This window comes from Coenobita brevimanus, chromosome 50 (assembly GCF_032717465.1).
Source record: "Coenobita brevimanus isolate Jiangsu-jjx chromosome 50, ASM3271746v2, whole genome shotgun sequence".
Taxonomy (NCBI): domain Eukaryota; kingdom Metazoa; phylum Arthropoda; class Malacostraca; order Decapoda; family Coenobitidae; genus Coenobita; species Coenobita brevimanus.
In genome coordinates, this window is record NC_137003.1 from 50,046,209 (window position 1) to 50,070,174 (window position 23,966).

Consider the following 23,966-nt stretch of genomic DNA (forward strand, 5'->3'; position numbering starts at 1 on the left):
GATGATTTCAGTTTGCTCTGGAGCGTTTTTTTTTTTATTTTTCGTTCCAGGACTAAAAGCAATCTGTATAACTCTAATGGCGAGAAACACTATGATATATATATATATATATATATATATATATATATATATATATATATATATATATATATATATATATATATATTACCGCCAAGTGATATTATTCTTATTAATAGAGGTCTCTCGTCTTCTAAAGGTTAAGGGAGGCAGTTTTAGTTCTCTAAATACTAAACGTACTTTCTGTGGTATGCAAAATCGTGGATCGCTAGTGAAATTTAAATGGAATAATCTGGTATTGAAGGGATTAACCTTTGTCAGTGTCCGCACTCTTTCGGTTCTCGGAATATTACCTCGTACCTTGTCAAAAATAATTAAGTAAATAAATAAATAAATAAAATACAAATGAAATAAATAAACTCCGAACACCTTAAGTCCGGTGACGAATACATTACTGTAGGTTTATTCTTGTCTCCAGACGATTTTGTGCAACTTAGGGGGACTTCTTGTGGTGAGGAAGTGAATGATCGCCACTCTAACCAATCCCGTTGGAAAATCTCCCCTGGCCTGAATAAAATAGTGTGGAAGCAGCAAGATTAGCCTTAACACAAGTCACTGGATTTACGGGGCCTTGAGGTATGCTTTATTTCAATCAGGCAGCCTCTAAACTACTTTCTCCAGCTTTTTGAGGGATTTGTAGAAGTAAATTGATTAATGGAGGCGATATCTAGCCCCTTCAATAAGAAAAATATATCCTAAGCTGAATTAAAACGTCTGGAGATGGTATGAAGGAAATACTAACAAAATATACCAACGCTTCTAATGACTAACACCCCTTCATTTTTTCCACAAAGCAAGGAGGAATGGAAGTGGAAGTAGACTGTGGAGTTAATGTGGAAAGATGGAGGTGGAGAACTCTTCGGTGGCACTGTGATGTGGATGTGAATGTTCAAAAGAGGAGAGGAGTACTGTGAACGTGAGGTTTGCGGTGAAGGAATGAATGAGAGATGAATGTGGAAGTGAAAGAGAGACATAATGAAAGTGCAAGACAGGTATGCATGGAAGTACAGACTGAATGAGAGGGGAAGTTGATCGTTGAATGACTGAAAGTAAGAGATGGATGTGAATTAAAGAGGAAGAGAAATACGGGTGAAAGTGAAGAGGAAATTGTTGGAAGTAGGAGTGGATCATTGTGGATGAGAAATATGGATGAAGGCGCAAGAGCTAAAAGAATGAAAATGAGAGCTGAATGAAACCAGGAGTGAATGGTAGAAGTGAGAGTGGAGAATGAAACTCATCGTAATCGTAGACATGGAAAAGAGAAGGAATGACAATGTGAGAAAAATATGGATGAAAATTTAAGAGAATTGCATGAAAGCGGAAGTGGCTAGTGAAAGTGAGAGTGATGGGGTGGAAGTGGAGTGGAGTTGGGTGGTGCCGCTTTCCCTCCGTCTTACAATAATCCACAGACCCGAGGCCAGAGTTAGGGCGGAGGGTGAGATCAGGCGCCATAAAACTCAGCATATCAAATTAGAGGCCCTGGGATACCTTGCAATAAACCTAAACCTTTATTGTAATCAGAGATGGGACTTCTTCCGCCCTTGTGGTATTCTGTCAGCTGTTGTACTCACTGTGACCTCTTCAGTCAGATGATGGATTTTTGTATTTACTCCTTGCTTGGTGCTGGAGAGGAATGCTTTCACGTGATTACACCGATATAACCGAGTATATCCGCTGCCCGGCCATACAAACATCCCTTAGCTCCCTCCCTATCCTCCTAAAGGACGATGGTGGAGTGAATGAGGATAACCTGGTGTGCAGTCCACTGGGTTCACGGTCAGATGAACCTGGAGCTGCAACTACCACTTCTATATCATGCTGTGTCCAGACATGATATCCAACCTAAGATGGACCCGTAACATTGATAGGGTTAAATAAAGCTGCTGTATCTCTAATCCCTCCATATTGAAGTAGCAAGAATACAGCAGTAAAAGAGGTCGTCTTATTAATTATGTGGCTAATTGGTCCCACATATAATTAGAGCATGCATGTGTTTCTGACTTTCTGTTATCCGAGTGCGCATACACGAATACACATGTGCAGATGATTAAAAAAAAAAAAAAAAAAAAAAAAGTATCGCTTAGGAGGGGTCCGATGATGTCTTAAACGATCACACTTACTCCAGTTGTTTCGAGGTGATTAATCTATTGTCATCTGAATGTGCAAATGAAAACAGCTCTGACTAGGAATGATGAAGTAAGCGATGTATATGGCATCCTTGTGAAACCATGTTTATAAACGTAGGATAGAATCATAAGGGATTTTGCAACAAGCGTCGTCAGTGGTGTTAGATTTTTTCTTGCAAAGTGTGCACCGATACTTTTTTGGCCGACTGTACATATATGCAAACACCTTTAGTCAGCGATGTACAGTATAGACAGGTCCCGAAAAAAAAAAAAAAAATCAATAAACATAGCTGGCCTCTTCATTGCACCGACCAGTGAATAAGATGAATTATTTATTGACGGAGAACGAAACTAAAATATTGCAATGTGAATGATTGTATCTTACCATTAGACAGTGGTTATTTCTCCCACGGCTTGCAGTTCTGCCCTTGTTTGGATTTGGTATGTTGCCAGACAGTTTTGCAAGATATACAAAATGTGCTTTGACGGCATCTTCACTCATTTATCGGCCGACTATAATCTTAGTTTTTCTTGAAGTTTCACAATTGTTGAGCCATTAATTATCCACTCACAGCACTCCTTTCCTTTCTGTAGAGTACAACTTTTCGCAGGCTTCTGATCTGTGATTCTTTCTTTTAAGACACACACACACACACACACACACACACACACACACACACACACACACACACACACACACACACACACACACACACACACACACACACACACACACACAGCTCGCTGGTGCAGTGGTAACGCTCTCGCTTGCCAACTGGTGGACGGGAGTTCGCGCCTCGCTCAGGTTGCGAAAAGTTTCACTGACGAAGTGGGTTGTTACTGTCCCCCTTGAGCAAGGGGACAGGTTTGTGCGTGTGTGAAGGTCACAGCCTTGCCCTTAGATCGGACTATATGAGCACTCAGCTCCCTTCCGGGAGGGTAAAAGCTGACGATCACGACCATCAAGTGATCCTGACCGACCCGGTGAATTACACACACACACACACACACACACACACACACTCTCTCTCTCTCTCTCTCTCTCTCTCTCTCTCTCTCTCTCAGCGTGAGGACTTAGTCTTTCATTTTACAGGATGGCCCGTATACATCGCTCTATTTCCACTCCGCTGGGAAATTTCTTGTGTTTTATGAAGACGGCTTAGTCAGTGTTTATCAGTATATTCTCTACATCACTTATTATCTAGCCCCGCTGCCAAAACCACATCCATACTAGCCGACCGAGCCGTCCCCGTAACTCATTACACACTGCCACGTGAGTTTCTAGTGGACCGCTATTAATGGGCCACTCTGAATTTTATGGTTAATGTCAGATTATTTTATTCAGCATAAGAAAGACGTCCTCGTTCCCTAAATGCTGGAAATTTTCAGAATCAGTTTCTTTTGATATCTTTTTCACCACATCAGTGCCAAATACATGCTGGCGCAGACGGGAGTTTCGCACTACAGTAACTCATAGACGTTCTCGCCTCCACCGGGTCACCTTCAATGCAGTCATTTGTGTGGGGTACTGTAATGTAAAACTCCCGCCCTTACCCGCCTGTGCCAACAAGAATTTGGAGTGGACACGTTCTTACTTGAGAATATGTGATGCATTGTCTCACCTGGGGTCATCGTGGAGGGTGGTGGTGGTGGCGGGGGGCTGTGGGCGAGGGGGCAGGTTGATGTGAGTGAGAGAAAGACCGCGGGGCAGGGTGAGGGAGGCCGCCCCGGGACCCAGTGCAGGATCTATGTCGCCTAGACCAGCCAGACCAGGGAACTGGAACTGACGCCGCACGCGGTTCTGAGGGGGCAAAGATTGGGCTAGGTTAAGTTAGGTTAGATTATAGTCAGTTACATTTGATTAAGCTAAGTTAGGTGAAATTAGTGCTGGTCATGTTAAGTTAGGCTGCCGGAAATAGTAAGTTAGATTAGTTTAGGTTTGAGGTTTGTCATGGCCAGAGTAGCAGTGGAGAGTTAGGAGGTAAGTAATGGAAACGTTAGAGGTTAGTGGTGGAGAGGTTAGATATTGGTCGGAAAGATATTAGAAGTTAGCAGTGTAGAACTTAAGAGTTAGTGGGGAAGTGGTTAGAAGTTAGTAGTGGTGGGGATAGAGATGCACCCCCATTCCCTAGATCTGTTAGTCCACTTGAGCATCAACACACCATCACGCGTCACCACTCGGGCACTAATACCCACTATCTCTCTTGATATGCTAGGGATATCTGCCATATGCAGGAGTGGATTTCACAAAGTGCATTTACGACCAATATTCAGTTACAACTTAGATTTATGTATGCAGGAAGAACGAGGGATATAGGAAGAATTTGCACTCTCCTGACCTTGTCCTTCCTAGTAAATTAAATAACGGGGGAAAAGTAACCCATTGGCTCCCAGTGTTCCTGTGCGGGGGATTTTGTTGGAAGGGTGCTAGGCGTACCGCCCTGCGCCTGTCGGTTCATAGCCGCGAAGCTCATAGGTACCCACTCCAGGGCTCCCTTCTTTATTAAATTTTGAAAATGCCCAGTTCTGTCCTATATTGAGGACACTGGGCGCTAATGGGTTAAACAGCTTACGATATTTTTTGACACATAAGTCGAATTAATTTTTTGTAGGAAGAACCCAAGACATATGGAAGAATTCTGCACTTTTCCTTGCTCTTCTTGGGAAAACTATATCACATTTGCGACGGGAAACTGAACTTAAATTTGCCTGCAGAATTGGTGGGGAAGTGCAGGAAAAAGAGGTGGAAGAGAGTGGAAGATTAGGGGCAAGGGAGCGAGGGGAAGACAGTGATGGATGATGATGATGTCAGGGGTTGTGGAGGTGAAGGCGGAGAGGAAAAGTGGAGAAGGGGTAGCGGTGATTAGTGTCTGGGGTGCAGATTGTACGTGTTTGTGGAAAAGTGGAGGTGGAGATAGAGAAGAGGAAAAGTGGTAGCAGTGATTAGTCTCCTGGGTGCAGGTGGAAGGTGTTGGTGGAGGTGGAGGTGGAGAAGTGGAGGGGAATGTGGAGAGGCGGAAAAGAACAGAGACCATTTTATCCTGGGATATGAAAGCTTCTTCACACGTCTTCCTCAAAGACATATTTTCCATGTCGCACTTAGTATTAAGCAACGTTGGGTCTGGTTAGTACTTGGATGGGTGACCGCCTGGGAACACCAGATGCTGTTGGCATCCCTACGTGTCAAGTGGGGTTGGTGGAGGATTCGTGCCCCTCCCTGTAAAACAATTAACTCTAAGCCCTTGACCACCCCGTTTGGGATACATGGCGTCTGGCAATGGATGGATGGATGGACCTTAGTATTCCTCTGCATTTTAATTATATCCGTGTAATATTGACATAGTTTCTACAGATAGCATGCAAGAGAATTATGTCCTGGTAATCAGCATAATATCAATATAGTTAGCATAAATGACGTTATGCATCATCATCATTATATTCCTTTCCCCATTTTCCCACCTAAAGATAGTGTGAGGTAGGGTTTAGAAAATGCATGACCGTACAAGTTACAAGGACAAATACAGTAATTCCCTCCATTCATACTAAGCAGATATGCCATGAATGGGGTTGTCATGTACACACTGCTACTCTAATAGTGAGAGGAAACTGAAGTAAAGGTGAAGGCTCTTCCCACCCACCTGTCCCATCTGTAACACGGGTACGGAAAATGAAGTGCACCTAGTCCAAGGGGAAAAGGTCGAGCTAGGTGGGGTGAATAACAACAACAACAACAGCAACAATAAGAACAATGTGCACTCACAGAGTGCAACACCCTGGCCCATCATCTAGTCAAAGGACCAAATATTTGACTCTGCCCTTTGAAGTTGAACTTGGATAGATTACTCCAAAAATCGAATTGCCTCATTCTTGCCTATCCATTAACTCGTCCACCAACATTGGCTGAGATCGGATCAAAACTCTTAACCATTTCCAGTGACCTTGACTTTTGACTGATTGATCTCATAATCGAATAAGATTATTTTTGCCTCATCCTCAACCTTCTACAAAGTTAAGTATAAATGGGACAAAGACTGTGATCTTGACATTTCCCTATAGTTATATAATATAGGTTTACTCCTTGGCTGACCCTCAGCGTTTCAACCAAGCTTGATTAAAAGCGAAAAAAAAGTATTTGAGTTTGTTATGTTTACAAATATACACCGGGCAAAGTCTGTGCTTGCCCTGTAGCATTAACTTTTGACTGAACGTTTCCAAAACTGACTCACTTTATTTTTGCCTTAGGCTACACTCACCGTTCTACCCAAGTATGATTTCAGTGAGATTTAAAAAAAAAAAAAATGCTTTAGTTGACTTTGCTTGGTCAATTTTTGACCTAGCCCTGTGACTTTGACCTTTGACATATTGTTCTTAAAGATACAATCAGCTTACTCATTGACTGACCCAAAGGACCATCCACTAAGTCTGGTTAAAATCGGCAAAGAATAGTTGACGTCTTTTGTTCCCCCCCCCACACACACATACACACACACACATACACACACACAAATCGACCAAAACATAAACCCTTGCTCGCTAAGCGAGCAATCTTTATTTATTTTTTTTCCCCTCGAAAGCACCAGTCTTTCAAAGTTCATTAGCGCACGCGAGAAGCATATCAACCTTTATTACTACATGGACTGTGACACTGATCATATACAATACAAACATCTTCAGCAGAAGTGGCAACAGCCTCGCAATCATCCATCACAACACCTCTTTCATTACAGTAACTTAATAAAAAGAGAGATGCCATAAACCTTTTACTTACTCTGCTTACTACACATCATACTCTTTTGTAAGTTATGTATACGTTTTAAAGATCGGTAGAGTTTGTGTCGGTATTATAAAAGAAAAAAGTATATGAAGATTTGTAAACCAAAATAAATCGCAGAGGAAGATGGGTTGCGAAATCTCTCATGTCATCGATACAACTGCCATCAGACCCAGTTTCATGAAGCCGTGGAAAATGATGGCTGTTTTGTTGATTGTGTAATGGCAAGATTGGGTGTTAAATCTGTGTTACGTGGCAGAAAATAGGTGGAATTAAAGAGCAAGGAATGATTCTCTCTCTCTCTCTCTCTCTCTCTCTCTCTCTCTCTCTCTCTCTCTCTCTCTCTCTCTCTCATTACCTTCATGCTTGAGAGAATTATCGAATATTTTACTTCTTGATTGCTTGTAAATCCTAGAAGATGCTGGGTTTTTATAATATTGAAGTGTGTGTGTGTGTGTGTGTGTGTGTGTGTGTGTGTGTGTGTGTGTGTGTGTGTGTGTGTGTGTGTCATTAGTCTCTGTTCCGTTTTGTCTGTAGTTTCCATCTTTTCTCTGTCTTCGTTACTACATCTCATTCCATCCAAACATTAAAAGATCGCTAACATTATTATCTGGCTCCACATCCCCAGCCAACCACGCTCATTTCGCACCTGAAGAATAGAGAAATCTGATTAACTGTTTTCCCTTCATTCAGATCACAGAAAATACAACTGCTCACCAGTCTTATGCAGTTACTGACACTTTCCCGTTACAGTTTTAAGTTGGTGAATAATGCAGACCCTCATTTATCCTTTCCTATAAATTTTCAAGGCCGTTTTTTACTTACACTTTTGTCTTTTTTTTTTTTTTTTTTTTTTTTTTTTTTTTTTTTTGTTACATGGTGATCGTTCTCGTCTTTTTTTTTTTTTTTTTTCTTACTTGCTCTGGTTGTAGGAACTGGTGGGTGGGAAGAGCCTGCTTGCTTTACCACCTTTATTTCCACCTCAGAATTAGGTACCATAGCCATAGTTTTCTCTTTAGCATTTAGCCTCGAAAAGATCATTAATTCTGTCGTTGTTTGCTTTCCTTTGTACTCATTTGAATTCCTGTGTACTCCCTTCCCTTGCCCCTCTTGTGGCCTCTCCTTCTTTCTTCCTCCTTCCTTCCTCCTCCCTTCCCGTCCTTGCCCTTTTGCATGTCCTTCGAACCTACTCTCATTTTCTCTCTCTCCCCTTTCCTTCTCCTCTGTTTTCCTTCTTTCTTCATCATTCCTCCTCCTGTTTCTCTTTCTCTTTCTTCTCTTTCCTTCACCCATTCATTTCCTTCTTTCCTTCTTCATCTTTCCTTCTCCTTCTCCTGCCTTCATCGTCTATTTTCTGTCATTCTTTCTTCACCTTTTCTTTTGTTTCTCCTCCTCTTTCTTCTCTTTCCTTCTCCCTCTCTTTTCCTCTTTCACTCTTCTTTCTTCATCCTACCTTCTCCTGCTTCTCCTTCTCTTTCTGTATTCCACAGTCACGCTCCTTTCTTCAATTATTCTTCCTCTTCTTTTCCATCTTTTTGTTTCTCTTTCTCTATTTTCTTGTTAATTCTACTTTGCATCTCTGTTTTCTGTCTTATATTCCCTTTTTCGTCTTCCTCTCTTTCCGTCGTTGTACTTTCGTTTTCCTTATATTTTCTTTCTTTCTCTCTTTAATTATCTCTCCTTCTATTGCATTTCTTATATCACTTTTGTTTGTCATCTTTTCTCCTCTCCTTCACTCTTCTCTTTTTGACTCTTACTGTCTGTCCTCTTCTTTGTTTTTCTACTTCTCTCCCTCCTTTCATTTTCTTCTCTCTCCCTTTCTTCTCTTCTTTTTCTCATTCTTTCTCCTTTTTCCTTCCTTTTCTTTCGTTTCCCCCCCCCACCTCTCTCTCTCTCTCTCTCTCTCTCTCTCAGTGCATATATATATATATATATATATATATATATATATATATATATATATATATATATATGCATAGAGAGAGAGAGAGAGAGAGGTAAAAAGTGGCAGGATCAGTAATGTTGCGTCATTTAGATTTACCTCGAGTGAAGGAGGTGGCGATGTGGAGGAAAGGAGGGGTGGAGGAAGGGGTGGTGGGAAGCATGGAGGGAAGGAGGGGAACGGTGGGGTGGAGGGAAGGAAGGAGAGAGGGCGAGATCGAGAGGAAAGGAGGGAGGAACAGAAAAATAAAGAGGTGAAGGAGGGATGAAAGTAGGTAATGAGAGGGAGAGGGAGGGATGGAGGGAAGGAACAAGGGGCAGAAGGAAGGAAGAAGGGGATAGAAGGAAAGAGGGAAGGGGGTAATGGAAGAGAGACAGGAGGAACACTTTTGTGAGAGGGATGGAGGTGAAAGTAGAGAAAAGGAAAGCAAGGGTAGGCAGAATGGAACGAGGAAGAAGAGAGAAGGGACAGAAAGGAGGAAAGAGGTAGAACAAGAAAAATGGGGAGGGAGGGAGAGAGGGTTGGAAGAGAGAGGAAGCGGGAGAGGAGGGAGAATAAAGAAGGGATAGAAGTAGGAAAATGAAAGGCTAAAGTGGAGAGGCAAGGAGAGGTGAAAATAAAAGACACTGAGGTGAAGGAAGAATGAAGGAGAGAGCGAGGGAGGGAGACGAAAAGAAGGAAGAAATCTCATAAAGAACAGGATTTATGAAGTGTATGATGGCTGGCCAGATTAAAATGCTAATTCTTGATTGAATGTATGAAAAATGAAGACAGTGGGGTGATGAGAAATTGCATCAATCCATTCTGCCATCCATCCATTAATCCTTCTATCCACCCTTCCATTCATTCACTCGTTCATTCGTTCCTTCATTCATTACCTTCACCAAGGAGGTTATGTTTTCACCCCTGTCCGTTTGCTTGTTTGTTTGTTGGTTGGTTTGTGAGCAAGGTTACACAAAAACTACTGGACGGATTTCCACGAAGCTTGGTAGAAGAATGGGCCTTGGCCCAGAATAGACTCCATTAAGTTTTGGTGCGAATCCGTGTAAAGGTGCGGATCCAGGATTTTTTTTTTTTTTTTTTTTTTCACTTTATTTAAGAATGCGTGGTAGGGCGTTTTTCGACATTTTCGTAAATTTTTCAGTGAATATTGCATGGATCTTGATGAAAAAATATGGCATATTCATGATGTTGGTATCTACGAATGTGTACAGTTTGGCGCGGATCCATAAATTCCGGATGTAGGGGATTTAAATATGCTTTTTATAGGGGGGGGGGATAGTCTTTTTCCATATTGGATTAGACTTGACTGAGTTGAAAGGAACTGCATGTTGGGCCTTGGCGGAGGTATGCGCTCTACTGAGTGCCATTCTAGTTCATTCTGTAATCATCCATCCATCCGATCATCCATCCATCCATCCATCCATCCATCCTTCCATCCACCCTTTCATTCATTCATTCAGTCACTCTGTAATCATCCATCCATCCATCTTCCCATTTACTTATTGGTTCATTCATTCATTCATCATATAATTATCCATCCATCCATTTTTCCATTCATCCTTCCGTTCGTACATCAGTCCATTCATTCATTCATACATTCAATCATACATCTGTTTGTCCATCCATCTATCCATCTGTCCATCCATCCATCCATCCATCCATCCATCCATCCATCCAGCCAGCCAAGCATACACAGCCTACATTCATTCATTCATTCATTCATTCATTCATTCAGTCAGTCAGTCAGTCAGTCAGTCATCCATCCATCCATCCATTCAACCACCCGTCCATCCATCACTCCATCCATCCATCCATCACTCCATCCATCCATCCATCACTCCATCCCTCCATTCAGACATTTCATGTTGCCATGCCATGTCAAGAGTGTGTGCAAGTTGGTTGGAACACAGATGAGTACATTTATCCTTGCAGCCACGCAGGCGTTTAAACCGTCTTATACACATTCAGTCATCCATCTGTACGTAAAGGTAGCCTTTCAAACAACCATTTTTTTTTTTTTAATCATCTAGCTCTTCACCTATACACACTAGCCTCTATCCATCTGTATATGTATATTTGCATTTATCTTTAGTTTACTTGATCTATACATCATATACGTTTATTTGTGTATTAGTCTTTGCGTCCATTCATACACCTATCTGTGTCACTATGTATGAGGTCCATTGCAGGACCAGACGTCCTACTCGGAAGAAGTGATCACCACCATACCTGGAGGGTACAGAGTTTCATCCTGCGTCACCCGTGTACTGATGTAGTTTGCCTTGTCATTTTTTTTTTTTTTTAAGCCATCCGACTCTGGGCACAGGCTTTGCGGCCCATTCCCTGTGACCCAGTAGTCATCCTACTTTCTACACACCTTCACATTGCATATAAACGAAAGTTTTGAAGTATAAAAGGCCTCCCATCCCCGTTTTGACATACTGAACTTGATTGTAATCACGCCACCGCTCACCTAGGTCTGCTAGTTGAGTGTGGGAGGAGAAAGGGTGTTATTGTCGTTTGGTCCAGGAGCAGCCCCAGCAGTATGGAACTCGCCACAAGTATTGTGTTTTTCATTTTCTTTGTTCTAATGTATCCTGGATGTGACAGTTTTCCCTAGACAGCATTTCCCCAGGGCTCAGGAAAGGCTGGGGATTCGCTCTATAGCAGCACACCAGGCCGGATGGTACTAAGATTATTTGGTGGTAATTTAGCATATCCGTACGTCAGTGCATAGGGTGAGGGATGAGGGGAGTGGTCCAAAATTTCTCCCCCACACCTACCCCCACTTAATTGCTTTTGACGATGAGCAAGGAGCGCAGTGCATGGATTAGAGTAGGCTCTTCTTTCTAGACCAAGATATCAGAAAAATGAATTGCAGAAACAAAAGAAATCACATTCCTTTAAACCAAGCAAGCAAGCAAATACCCACATCTATGACCAGAAGCACACGGAAGTGACTGCAAGATATCACCCTGTCCCTTTCTACCCCCCGCTGCAGTACCCCCCCCTTGCTCCCACCTATCCCCTTCCCAGCAATTTACCCCCAGCATTTTACCCCCTCTGCTCCCCTCCTACCCCCCCTCTGCCCCCGGCCTACCCACCTCTGCCCTCCACCTGCCCGCTTTGCCTCTCACCTATCCCCCTCAGCCTTCCACCAACCCACTCTGCCCCCCACGTATCCTCCACCTGCCTGCCTCTGTTGTGGCCTTCGCGGCGTTTACACACTTCAGGTCTCTCCAAGTGACGTTATTTCCGCGATAAATCGATGCCTATTAGTAGCCTTCATAAAATCTGCATACATTTCCGTAGAGTCAGCTGAGCCACGGTTGTTGAGAGACACTGAATGAGAGTAAATGAAGTTGTCTTCCTTTTTTCGGACATCCCTCTGTTGAGCTAGGTAGAAGCGAGTCTTAATAAAAAGTGCCTGTGTGTTCCTTGGCTGTGTGTCTGTAATTACGAGAGTTGCTGCATATGTACGTATATCACTTAAATAAACACGATTCACTAATGTACTAATATCCATAAGGAAAAAGGAAACACACAATTCCGGAGCGCTTTCGTGTGTTCACATCCTTCCATGAGATATGAGTACACAAGATCAGCAAATATGAATGTATCTTTGTATGAGAGAGAGAGAGAGAGAGAGAGAGAGAGAGAGAGAGAGAGAGAGGAGCGTATAGCCTAGACAATGTCCAGTTAATATGCAAGACACATGCTTACATAAGTTGATCCATCTGACACCACCTCTACTCGCATGGTGATGAGGCCAGGGGAGGAGGCAAGGAGGAAAACAGGCTGTGTGGAGGAGGAGGAGAAAATTGGTGGTGGTGGTGGTGGTGGGGAGAGCAGGAGGAGGTGGTGGTGGTGATTAGATAGATAGAATTGTTTATGGTAATTATTATATATATTTATTGGCCAGCTCCATGCTGCCCATATTGTTAGTCGCGTTTTCTTTCTTTCTGTTTTTCTTTAGAATTAAACGTTTCCGACCAAACCTGAACACAATGACCAGCCTATGACCTAGTTGTGTATTGGTTGCTAGGCAACTACTCGTTGCCTGGCAACGGCCGAAAAACCGCTTTTGGGGGGGGGGGCCGAGAGAGGCTGTTGTCGGAATTTGTATCAAAGGTGGAATTGAAATCTCCACTATCTTGTTTAACTATGATAGACACATCTACCCTTCAGAATAAACTGATTCTGACCAAACCTGGACACAGTGACCAGCTTATGACCTAGTTGTGACCAGAAAGTTTTGGTTGCAAGGCAACCACCTGTTGCCTAGCAATGACCCACTTAGAGCTGGCCATCATCGCTTAACAGCTTGTCTTGATTGTGGCAGGCACTTCACATCAGAATTAACCGATTCGGACTAAACCCAGACACAATGACCAGCCTACGGCCTAGTTGTACCTGCAAGATTTTAGTTCCTTTTTATTTCCGTTTTATTTTATTCTTACAGCTGCCTAACGCTCACATTCAACTTGATAGTGCAATAGTTCGGTGGCGGAGGTAACAACAACAAAGTCACGCACTTCTGCGATAGGTGAACTTTGCGAGCCGTACAGTTGCAGTCAAAAATCCTCTTACTGTTTTGGCGTCTGAACTCATGAGGCGAGATGTGAAGCTTGAGTGATAGGTAAATAGTTTGGTAAGATTTCCCTAGGTTCTTGTCACGGTCTTCAGACGTTGTATCGGAAGTACTGACCACGTCCTTGTACACTCGCAGGATATAGTTTCAGCCCACCTTATTTTCTGCCACTCTAGGCCCAGCTGTGGCGGGGAGGAATGCCCCTTCCCCCCATTTCTGACAGAACAAGTCAGTTGGGAAGGTAGTCATTTAGCTCTTTATTCTGTTACTAATTTTTCATTCAGGAATAGAAAGTTATTTCCTGCGTTGCACCCTTTACTGTTTACCGCCAAATACATAATCCATTAATCTAAATAATATTATATTACTTTCCAAACACCTGTACCTCAGGAATAGTGACAGTCAAAATTCAGGCCCTCCCCCATACAAAATCTGGCTGCACCCCTGCCTGCCACTGATTGCCAGGTCTTTACACTGAGCGAAGGTTTGTTGTTCAGTTTTAAGGGCTAGCCTGCACGAGGAACAGTTCACGATGATATTATTACTCGTATAATCCAGAAAAGCTTCGAACGTCAACAACAGGCTTTTCTCGGTCGGTGTGACACTGTGCCTACGACCTCCATTCAACAGGGATGGGATTAAAACATTAACAGAAACTATGCGGCCGATTCCGTCTTTTTTTTTTTTCTTTTTTCTCTATCTCGAAAGTGGGTGAAAACCTGAGATATTATTATAGTTTATTTACCTCAACTTGGCTGAATTTTTGTCTTTTTGTAGCTTATTCAACGTAGATCAGTGTCAGAATAAGACAGTACAGCGGCTCTGCACCCTTTCCAGATTACTTCTTCATGATTAGCATCATACTTTAATGTTGATCTTCTTAGCACAGCAGTCACGAAGGAGAGATGCTGCCTTTACGCCTAATTAAAGTGAACAGAGCATAGGTTAATCTCTAATCTTCAAGCACGTTGGTAGGGTTGGAATTTCGCTTCATTAATTCGGAACTCCAAACTTGTAAAGGGATTACTGACCGCGGCTGTACATCATCATAGCTTTCACCTGGACGCATACTTGATACCATGAGCGGCATTATCACTGACAGGTGTGTTGTGGTCCCGCTTTCACCTGTTGAGACTCTGATGTGGACTGCATTATGTGACTACCTCTCTGGCTTTCACTGATATGGGATTGCAGAGAGAGAGAGAGAGAGAGAGAGAGAGAGTCAGTAGAGGCCAGAATGAAGGATAAATCAAATCCCTCAACTCCCTCCTGTACTTTCAAGATCCTGTACTTTCAAGATGGGGTAAGATGAGGTAGGTAGGGTGAATCTGGGTGGGGTGAGGTGGGTAGGAGTGAGGTGGGGTGAGGGTGTAATGGCCTGTATGGATCAAATTAGGGAGGAGTGAGGTTGGATGATGTATGTTAGAATGAGGTGGGGTGTGGTGAGTTGGTGTGGTGAGTTGGTGTGGTGTGGGTTTGGCTTAGGGGAGGAGGGGTTAGATGGTTTGGTATATAGGTCAGCGTGGGGTAGGGTGAGTTAATGTAGACTACAGTAGAGCAGCATGAGGTGGGGTTAGGTGGAGTGAAGTTGCATGAGGTGAGGTGAAGAGTGGTGTTAGCTAGAGAGATGTGGAGTTCAGTAGAGTGGATTAAGTAGAAGTATGGTGGGATGGGGTGGAGTGGGTTACAATGGGGTGATGGGTCAGAGTAGGGCGGGCAGGTGTGGATTAGGGCGGGTGAGGCGTGGGTTAAGGTGAGATGAGGTGGGGTGAGGAGGTGTAAGCAATGGTAGGGTGAGGTGGGGGGTAGAGGTGAAGGACTTTGTAGAGAGCGCAGCCAATCTTTCCTGTGGCCTTAACAAAACAATGAACGAATAAGATATATATGAGAGAGTCCTCAATCTGCAAACCTGTATGGGACTTTCACCATCGTCATCGACCCATACCTTGTAGCTGTGGGAGGGTAGAATGGAAAGTGGGGGAGGGCAAGGCGGAGAAAAAAAATAAAATGAGTGGAACTGTGAGAGAAGAGCTGAAGGGTAGGGTAGGGGTGCATTATGGTATGCAGAGAGGAAGGTAGAGAGAAAAGTAAGTAGCGAGAGGAAAGAAGAATGGAAGGTTAGGGAGGGAAGTGGTTATGCTGAGGAAAGGATTAGAGAATAAAGGAATGAAGGAAGTAAGGAGTGTGAGAAGATAAGAAAGGGAAGTTTGCAGAGGAATATAATGGAAAGCAAACAGCAACAGACCTGTTCGTGCTTTTGAATCATGTTTTGTACTTGCATATGACAACGGTACCTATTCTATGAGCCTAAAGGACAGCAAAACAAGGTTAGGGATATAAGATGAAGGGAAGATTGAACAATGGCAAGAAAGGAAGAAGAAAATCATTACTGGAAGGGAGGAAAAATGAGTGGAAGGGAAGAGAGAATATGACTAGATAGGAAAGTGGACAGGAATGACGGAAGTAAAGGAGGTAGGAAGGGGCAACAGAAAGGGAGGGAACTATATATATATATATATATATATATATATATATATATATATATATATATATTTTATATTTATATATATACACGAGTATATATCAAAGAGAGAGAGAGAGAGAGAGAGAGAGAGAGAGAGAGAGAGAGAGAGAGAGAGAGAATGCATCCTACTAACCACACTAAACAGTTCGCTTAGCAGCCAACAAATTTTAAAATAACCCAAAATAAATGGTAAGAGACGAAGAGACAACGCCAGGCAAAAGCGCTTAAGTCCGGGGTGGGCAAGAACAATGGAGATAGAAAACGGAGATAGGGGTGGGAGAGAAATTACTTGAGTGACGGGCTATCTCCTCCCGTATCTTCTCCCTCTTCCTCTTGTACTTCTTTCTTCTTTTTCTTCTTCCTCTTCCTTATATTTCAATTTCCTGTCTTCTACTTCTTGTCCGCCTGTTTCCTTTCGTCTTTTCTCTTCTCCTCTCGTATCTTCTCACACTTTCTCTTGTCGTACCTCCCACTCCTATCTTTTTCCTCACGCACCACCTCCTCCTCATTTTTCTCTTCCGCTTCCTCCTTACCTTCTCTTCTTTTCTTTTTCTTCTTCATTACCTTCTTCTTATGTTTATATTATTATTATTATTATTATTATTATTATTATTATTATTATTATTATTACTATTATTGTTATTACTATTACTAGTATTATTATTATTATTATTATTGTTATTATTATTACTGTTATTATTATTATTATTATTATTATTATTATTATTATTATTATTATTCCCATATCTTCTCGCACTTTCTCCTCCCACACCTCAGCCTCTTGTTCTTCCTTCCATTTTTTTCCGTTTCTTTCTCCTCTTCGTCTTCCTCTTCTTCCATCATCTTCCTCATCCGTATCTTCCTCTTTCTCTTCTTCCATTTTCCATTTCTGTATTTTCTCTTCTTCCGCTTCTTCCTCTTCTTTCCTGTTCCTCTTCATCCTCTTTTATTTCACCATTATTCTTTCACATCTTCATCTTCTTCTTCTCTTTCATTTATATCTTTGCTCTTTCTTCTGAGGTTCATCATCCTTTTCTTTCTTCTTCCGTTCCTCCTACTCCTCTGCCTCCCACAATTTCTTCCCTCATTATTTTCTTCCACATTTCCTCCTCCTGCTCCGGAAATCTATTTGCATTTGTTATCTTCTCTCTTCCTTTCTCCTCCTTTTCCTCCTGTGCATTTTCTACACAGTGTCTACAGACGCCCCGTTAACTCAACGTACCCGTACAATTATCATGCCTTATTTATTTATTTGATTATTCATTTTACTTTATTTATAAAGGAGCGTTGTGGTGTGGATGTGGATGTGATAGGAAGCGTTATGAGGAACACACTGAGGTGGTTTGGCCATGTGGAGAGGATGGAGGGTGAAAGACTGACGAAGAGAGTGTATGTGAGTGAGGTGGAGGGGGGAAGAGGGAGGGGGAGGCCGAGGATGAGATGGAGGGATGGGGTGGAGAGGTATATGAGAGAGGGGGTGTGAGTTGGGAGCAGGGCAGTGAAATGGCGGGGGACAGGGCGACTTGGAGGCGATTTGTTTGTGGCCACCCCAAACGGGATTGAGGCGTCTGGCAATAGATAGATAGATAGATAGACTTTTCCTTTCAGGTTATTCAGACTGGTAGCTTATTGATAAAGTATTATAGAATGTAATTTTCCTTTTCAGTCTTTCCCATGAAATTTCCATGTCAGTTTTTCCATGCTGCATGGTGGTCCTTCTCAGTTTTTCGTACCAGTTATAACTGGAGGGTTTGGAAGCGGGAGGAGCCTTCTTGCGTTACTATCCTTACCTTTCAGCATGTAGAATTAGATTTCGTAGTCATAGTCTACTCTTTAACAAGCAGCCTCGACAGGACCATAAGGTCTGTTGCTGTTTGCTTTCCTCTATATTCCTCCTTCCTCTTTCCAGGCCAGTAGATCTGTTGCTGTTTGTTTTCCATTGTAGTTCTTTGTCCCTCTTCATGTCCTCTCTCCCCTGTCCTTTTTTCTGCCTCCTTCTCTTACTCAGTCATTTCCCCTCCTTCTCTTCCTCTTCGTCTCCCTCAGTCATATCTCATCTTAATCTGTCTATCCCAACATTTCTCCTTTTACTTCTCTTTGGCTGTAATGCATGCGAATTTCTGTCACAAAATTATCATGTCTATCTATCTTTGTCCATCTGTCTGTCTATCCATCAGTCTATATCCATAAGCCTTGATTCCGAAAGAGGTGGCCACAAACAAAGTGCCTCCATGTCACCCTGTACTCTGCCAAGTAGGCTACCTCATCTCCAGTTCACACATCCCCCACTCATATACCTCTCCATCCCATTCCTCCACCTCGTCTTCTGTCTTACTCTTCCCTCCCCCCTCCATTCACCTCACTCACATACACTTTCCTAAACAGTCACTCATTCGCCATTCTCATCCTGGCCATAACAAGAAACTCCCTAATGTTTTGCACTACATCCACATTAACATCACAACGCTCCTTTACTTCATTATTTTTCTGTCTTTGCAAATCGCTCATTTTTTGCACCTCTTACTCTTGACTTGTGTCCATCCAACAGTCTTTAGATGCAATTTCCAAACTTGTACTCCGTTATTTAGGTCGCGTCAAGAATATTGTCTCCAGTACTGTATAATCTTCGAGACTTATTAACGTTCGCAAGGTCAAGGTAACGCCAATATTCTACTCCAGCTAACGCCAGACGAATTAATTCAGCTGAGATTGAGTCATACGAGTACCAAGGACGACGATAAACCGGAAAGGCAACTGCTACAAAGATTATCCCATCACCACGACTTTGCCCTACGAAGAATGCCAGACATCATTTCCAAAGTGATTATGCATTCTTTCCCGCATTGTTAACGCGAAGTCTTGGGGGAGATATAAGTCATGTATTTTAAGTTCTAAGCTAAGTCGACACCAGTTATAATGCTGAGAGAGGGCCTTTCTTTTCTTCAGTACATGTAGTTCCTTTTTATTAACTTGTGTGCCCAGATAGATTGCTTCGTATACCTCATTTTATCTAACTTGACGAGAATCCATAACTCCTTTCTGTTAAGTTGATGGCCAAATATAGTCGGACTGGAGGGTCGAATTGACTAGTGACCAAGGAGGCTCATTAACTCAGGCTCATCGAAATCCCTGCAACCACGACTTAGTATGCAAGGTGTGGAAGTTTTCTTTTTTATGCAAGGAAGAAGGAACCAAAGGCCAGGAGCCCGCAAAACGTTCCGTTCAAGAAAAAACAAAATCAATACAAAAGAGAGCCAAATTCAAGATCCGTTCATTTCGAGATGCCTGGACACACTGCGTTTGAAAGACTGGAGATCATAGGAGGTAGGAGATACAGACAGACGGAGACAATTTCAGAGCTGACCTGTTGCATAAATGAAGGACTTGGAGAAACGGTTAACTTTTGCATTAGAGAGTTGGACAGAAAAAGGATGAGAGTTTGTTGCTACGCGAGTGCTACAGGCTCGTTGTAGAGGTGGAGGAATGTAAGCAGACAGTTCAGAGGAACAGTGACCATTGAAGTAGCGATTAAAAGAGATAAAGATGCAACAGTGCGGCGAAGAGACAGAGACTGGAGGGGGCCAGTAAGAGGAAGAGAGTTAATGAGACGAAAAGCCTTTGACTCCACCCTATTGAGAAGAGCTGTATGTGGGGAGTCTCACCACAGGTGAGAGTTGTACTCTACACAGGGGCGAATAAAACCCATGTATAAAGCCAACAACTGTGCAGGGGTAAAGAAGGTACGGAGTAGGCTTAGCACACGCAATCTCTTGGAAGCAGATTTTACAAGAGATGTAATATGATCTTTCCGAGATAAATCCCGAGAGAATGAAACCCCAAGTATGTTTAAGGATGATTCAGGATTAAGCTGGATATTATTAAACATTAGAGGGTACTCCTGTCGAAAATTTAGTCGGGTTGATAGGTGTAAGAACTGAGTCTTTTATGCATTAAAAACAACAAGATTATTTTTACCCCAGTACCATCAGATAATAACACACCTAAACATGCCCGTCAGTAACCCTCGGACTCTTATCTGTATTGCCCGTGTCTGTTCATCTTCCCGTACCCCATTAGGGTATAATCACCTCCTTCCACATTATCTCCTCCTCTTCCTCCTCCTCTGTTGCCTGTGTTCCTGCATCTCTTCATCTCTCCACACCTCCTCCAGCACCGCCACCTCTCCTATTTCATCTCCATCCCTATTCCCTCTCTCACACCTCCTTCTCCTCCTCCTCCTCCTCCTCCTCCTCTTCACTTTCACTGCCTCCTATGACCTTGCCTTTACCCCAACCTCGGGCCATATCACTTGTTGAGAGAGAGAGAGAGAGAGAGAGAGAGAGAGAGAGAGAGAGAGAGAGAGAGAGAGAGAGAGAGAGAGAGAGAATATTTGTACTGAGTGCGTCAGAGTGAAGGAGACTGCTTCTGTGTACGCGTGGGTATGCATACATGTAAGCGTGTGTAAGTGCACAGCCTCTGTAGACGTGTGTGCGTGTGCGTTTGGAAGAGTTTATGTGAGCGATTAAGTGACTGTGTGATTAAAGGGATGATCAGTATGACAGTGTTCGTAATGGTGATGAATTGTTTATATATACAATGGGTGACAGATTTTCGCCTTTTTTTATAATTTCCTCTGTTGGCTGTGTTCGTTGTGCTCTAACTTGACCCAAAACTGCCCTCTCTCCGTCTAGAATGATGAGTTGTAATAGCAAACACTAGAAATGGTGATACAGTCACTCCTTGCACCAACACATCTCATCCACACCACACGCACATTTCACATTCACACCTCACACTGTTATACCACATGCCTCCATACTACATAGCCTACTGTATACAACACACTTCGCCCCCCCTTCTCTCTCTCTCTCTCTCTCTCTCTCTCTCTCTCTCTCTCTCCCTAAAAAAAAAAAAAAAAAAAAAAAAAAAAAACTCTGCCACACCTCTGCTAGACCAGCGATACTCATAAGGGGGCTGACTTGTTTCCTGAGTGCGACAATCCCGTGTGTAATAAACTACAGATTTTGCATGTGAGTTTGCTTTTTTTAGTGATCTCTGGTGGGTGTGGGTGTCCATCATCCACTCACTTCATGTAGCCCTACGTTCAAATGGCTTTACAATGAATGATAAGCCAGATACTCATAGTTTCGTGTAATCCAGGAAACCATTTACGACGCTAGGGGGTTACCATACAGTTACGTGGACGCTTGGTGGTCTTGTTAATCAAAATGCTTCAACCGGATCTGGTCCCTATGCGTTTATATCTTAGAAGGTGTGGCTGTATTGCTTTTATAATTCCACTCAGGACGACTGATAATTCTCGCCTTGATTGTCTGAACTAAGTACTGTCGTCTAGGTTTGCCCCCTACGCACCTGGTTGAGTAGTAAAGGATTAGGTGATAGAGGGAACAGATCTTTTTAACGCATGAGTGACACCTGCGGACATAATCAGATATCCTGACTCACCTTTTTACTTAATGCTGGATCCGCCCCTAATGAATATATAGTGTGTGTTCGTGGTTTTATGCTGGTCAAGTTTTATCTCTGTATTTTCATTTGCCTTACGACGGTAATGGCTTTCTCTATCGTTCTTGCTGCCTCAAATTTATTATCTTTAAGATAGACCACTCGTACAGGGGGTATTCAAGGGGACGGAAAAAATATGCATTGATAGTAGTTTGGTTAGTTTCATCATTTCATCATTACTATAATAACCATAATCAGTCATTATAACTATCATTATCATCATTATTATCATACCCTGCTCCTCCTGCTCCTCCTCCTCCTCCTCCTTATCATCATCATCATCATCATCATCAGCAGCAGCAGCAGCAGCATCTGGTGTAATCCATGGCATGGCTAAGGTTTCTTGCAACTTTCTCCACTTTGACTTATGGAGTATTAGCCTGTTCCCTCCCATCTCAGCATTACAGATTCGCGGATTTCACCTCACCATCCCGTTCCTCTTCCTCTCATTCTGTCTCCCAGTTGCCATTCTGTTGCCATGATAGTGTCTCTTCCTCTCACTCCATCTCTCAGCTGCCATTCTGCTGCCACAATTGTACCTCTTCCCCTCACCCCACCTCCCAGTTGCCATACAGGTGCCCTCTCTTTTCACTCCATCTCTCACTTGCCATTTTGTTGCCATGATCGTGCCTCTTCCTCTCACTCCATTTCACGCTTGCCATTCTGTGCCCATGACTGTGCCGCGTCATGTTTGCAAGGCAGGGAATTAATTTACCTTCCGAACTGAGTGACGTATTTTTTCAGCTTATTCTTGCAAGCACCAAACGATTTTATTCAACTTAAAGAAGGATATTCAAAATTGGAGGGAATACTTGTAAACTTATTAACCCCTTCACTACAAGATACCTCTCCTAGACTGAATAAAATCGTCTGATGGTAGCGAGAACTAAAAAAAAAAAAAAAGGTCATGGTATTGAAATTGTTAAGGCAGTTGGCAGCAGCATTAACCCTGTACATTTCGCTCCCATGACATATATTCCAGAGTATATTCATTTATTGCTTCCATCTGACGATTTTATTCAGCTTTGGAGAGACTTTTCGAACCTGAGGGGTTAGATCTAGGTTTCATTTACCCTTTGGCTACTAACCGTCGGTCCTGAACTGAATACAAACGTCTGATGGGGGAGAAAACAAAATACGAAAATGCTTCATGTATCTGAATGAGTAATACTTATTTCAAGATAGTGGTATCTAAATATTGCCAGCTTTAAATAGTAACATTTTCCCGAATGTTGTGGGTCGAGACAGAATTGATAAAGTATTAGATCATTTTATATATATTGTTTGGAGGTGTCCGGTAAATTTTGATGTAGATGGTGCCAGAAAATGTGGTAGTTAATGTTATATACAAGATAATTGTGATACCTGAGGAGCGGCAGGTTAAGGGTAGAGAAGTGAACAAAATTCAAGTGGTCTTCGAGGGTCATACTCAAGCGGCCTGCAGAGGCTCCCCGGTACCTGGCTGATATTATTATTATTATTGTTATTTTTTTTTCATGCAGCGCGTCAATATTTTTTTACGTGATGTTAATGCAAGAGTCGTTCATATAACGCGCAAGAGATTTCGCTGATAGAGGAAGCTAAATGTATACAAAGAGAGGTAGACGGATGGTAGATAAACAGTGTACACACACACACACACACACACACACACACACACACACAATATATATATATATATATATATATATATATATATATATATATATATATTAGAGAGAGAGAAAGAGAGAGAGAGAGAGAGAAATATTAAAAGTTCGATGTTTACAACATTTTACCCGGATGTTGGTCAGTCGCTTGCCTTTATGGTCTGTCTGTCCTGCCCTGCCCTGCCCTGCCCTGCCTTTCCTGGAATATTCGTACCGTACCTTACTCGGCCCATCTTTGTCCTTCCCTGTCCTGCTTTGCCCTGCCCTTCCATCCTTTTTCTTGCCCTGCCTTGTCCTGCAATGATTTTACTGGCCCTGCCCTGCCGTTCCCTGCCCTTCCCTGCCTGGCCCAGCCAGGGCCAATCCAAGCCATCCCATCCTCGCCTTCCTTTGTCCTGCCCTACCTTACTCTGCCCCTTCCCGGCCCAGCTAAACCCAGCCCTGTTCTTTTCCTTCCCTGCCCGCCCTGCCGTATCATCTTTGCCCTGCCGTGCCCTGTCCTGCCCTACCCTGCTTTGCCCTGTCTTGCCCAGCTCTTCCCTTCCCTGCCTTGTCCCGCTCTCCCATTCCCTGTCCTGCCCTGCCCTACCCTGCTTTGCCCTGTCTTGCCCAGCTCTTCCCTTCCCTGCCTTGTCCCGCTCTTCCATTCCCTGTCCTGCCCTGCCCTACCCTGCTTTGCCCTGTCTTGCCCAGCTCTTCCTTTCCCTGCCTTGTCCCGCTTTCCCATTCCCTGTCCTGCCCTGCCCTACCCTGCTT